Source organism: Monodon monoceros, unplaced genomic scaffold (assembly GCF_005190385.1).
Source record: "Monodon monoceros isolate NGI ecotype Baffin Bay Population unplaced genomic scaffold, NGI_Narwhal_1 Super_Scaffold_12, whole genome shotgun sequence".
Lineage (NCBI taxonomy): Eukaryota > Metazoa > Chordata > Mammalia > Artiodactyla > Monodontidae > Monodon > Monodon monoceros.
In genome coordinates, this window is record NW_021703768.1 from 132,661,298 (window position 1) to 132,664,524 (window position 3,227).

Consider the following 3,227-nt stretch of genomic DNA (forward strand, 5'->3'; position numbering starts at 1 on the left):
CACAGGCTCTAGGTGCACAGGCTTCAGTAGTTGTAGCACGTGGGCTCAGTAGTTGTGGCTCGCGGGCTCTAGAGCGCAGGCTCAGTAGGTGTGGCGCATGGGCTTAGTTGCTCCACGGCATGTGGGATCTTCCCGGACCAGGGTTCGAACCCATGTCGCCTGCATTGGCAGGCGGCTTCTTAACCACTGCACCACCAGGGAAGTCCTTGTAATTCACTTTAAACCTTATTAAATGCAAGTAATATAAATATCCAGCTTGTTCTATGTGTGTACTTCCATAGTGCCACAGAGCTAGCAGTTACTCAAGAGATCATGTTCAATTTCTTCATTGTATATATAAGGGAAACTGAGACCTGAAAAGATTGATTTGCCCAAAGGTACATGATTGGTCATTTCAAATAAGAACATGAGTCCCCTAAGCTCCAGATTTTTTCCATTATAAACCATGTTTCATGAATTTCATATCTGCCCTTAATATGTCTGCCCACATATCTAAAAACAACCAACAAATGCCCATATTCAAGTGTAAGACAGACTTGATTAAACACGGGGTGAGAGGTTAGATTTACTAACAGCATGACTTCAAGCAACACTCTTAAAAGTTTTAGCCATCAGATTTTGTGTTCTGATTTTTGTTTTTTGGTTTTTTTTAATTATTACTCTGTTTTCTGTTCATCTCTAGAATTGCTACTGGGTCCAACTTTATAAAACATTAACAATGTATTAATTCATTGAAGTCTAGACATGAAGGAGCCTAGAAATCTACTCTAACCCCTTTCTTTTATTCTGTGTATAAAGGACTGTTTCTGAACATTGTCATGTTCATTTAACTGTCATTTCTTGTTTTTTTAAAACTGTTTAGGTAATACATCCAAATGGCTAAAGTTTAAAGCAATATAAAAAGCTTACATTAAGAAGCCTCATTCCCACCCCTCCAATCCACTAATTTCCCCAACCCAACCTATAGGATTCTATTGTCATGTCTTTTGTGTATCCTCCCAACGCAAACACAAGAAAATAAAATATATATTCTTATTCCTTCCTTTCTTAAGCAAAAGAGCATACCATACATACATTTTGCACCTTGCATTTTCTATTTACTATTTTATATAAAAATTTTCTGACATATTGGGCTTCCCTGGTGGCGCAGTGGTTGAGAGTCCGCCTGCCGATGCAGGGAACACGGGTTCGTGCCCCGGTTCAGGAGGATCCCGCATGCCGCGGAGTGGCTGGGCCCGTAAGCCATGGCCGCTGAGCCTGGGCGTCCGGAGCCTGTGTTCTGCGGCGGGAGAGGCCGCAACGGTGAGAGGCCCGCGTACCGCAAAAAAAAAAAAAAAATTCTGACATATTAAAAGAAGAGAATAGTACATACTCCCAATACACAAATTTAAAATCATCAGACTTTCATTTTAAAACAAATCCCAGATGTCATGTTATTTCACCCTTACAGACTTCAGTGTGCATCTTGTTTTCAAAAAATTGACACTCTATATATAACCATAATACCATTATTACACAAGACATAATTAATAATGATATTTTAGCAGCACCTGACTCTTCAGTCCATAATCGAATTCCCCTGATTATCTCAAAATTGTCCTTTTATTATAGGTTTAAGTCCAGACCTAAACAGCTCCCTACATTGCATTTGGTTGTTATGACACTTAAGTCTCTTTTGATTGAGGACAGTCTTCCCTCCTTTCCCCCTGCCATTGACTAGTTGTACAAACCAACTGTCCTGGGCACTGTTCCATTTTCTGGGTTTGTCTGTTTCCTTGTGGCATCATTTAAAGTATTCCTCTTTTCTTTGTATTTCCTATAAATAAAGCTTAGCTCTAGAGGTTTGGTTAGATTCAGGTTCCACTTTTTGGCAAGAATACACAGCTGGTGCTATTCCATCACAGTTGTCTGGTTGCCCCACATCTAGAGATGCTAAGATTGATCAGCTTGCAGCTTTCTTTTTCAACTTCACATTCTATTCTGAGCACCTCTCCATTTCAGCTCATATAGAATGTCCTCGTTCTTTATTATGGCTACATAGATCCCATTGGGTGAAAACACTGGGTGAAAATAACAAAGTGATCATTCCCTTGAAAAGAATACTTCATGTCTCAATTTATTTGTAAAGATGATCATAAAAGACCCATCAAGGTCTATGATTCTTTAATTATGTGCAACAGAAGTTTGCTTTTTAAAAGGAGCCCTTGAATGTATTTTTGGTAAAGAAGTCTTTTGTATTGTAATTAATTAGTTTCTAAATTCTGTTTAGAAAGTCATATCATAAATTTTCTTAAGGGACAGTTGAGTGTTGGCTATAATTATGTGGAGGGATAACTACAAAAAAACTATTGCATATGATACTACTATAGAAATTGTTTTGCTTTTCTCCCTTCGTCAGCAGGAAAAGGGAGAGAAAATCTTAGACTCCTTAAAGATAGTCTCCAAACACCAAATGGAAACACTGGAATTATGTGTAATTAGAATTACACATTTATAGATAACTAAGGGGCCACTTGACAAAATTCATAAAATGGAAGTGAGAGAATTTTACTCAGGAGACAGGAAAGCATGGGCGATACAAATGGGATCACCTGGAAAAACTCAGTTCAATTAAAATCTACCCTGTACAATGGGGGAGCCACAGTGGAATGGATATGGGGGAGACAATAACGCCCACTAAAGCTGGAATCCTATATGTACTTAATTTGAATAAAAAATCCTCTCATTTAAATCACAGCATCTCAGTTAGGTTCTATGTATCATTAGTCCCAAAATTTTGCAAAGGTAGACACTGGGGTTGGATATAAAGGGGAAGAAGTTAAGCAACTTTGAGCTCAATCTTGACCTACAGATTACAGCTAGCCATGTGACTTTCGTTAAGAGTGCTTGTAACCTTGTGTACCTGTACAGTACTTGAAAACTTTTTTTATTATTATACAAGTCATAGTCACTGTAGAAAATTCTGAAAAATAAAATAAGAATAAAAATAAATAAATAAAATAAAGGCCAGATCCCACTACCATGAAATACCCACTATCACCAAAACAGGTCTGCTTTCAGATATTTTTCTATAAATCTCTCTATATATACAATGTGCTAATGCCAGTACCTCTGGTGGGTGTATCTCTAGTAAGAAAGTCTTACTCATGGATGATTGTGAGCATCATGAACTCAGTGGGATCCAGGAGAAGGTACAAAACATTTCTTTACACACCCCAAGTCTTTTT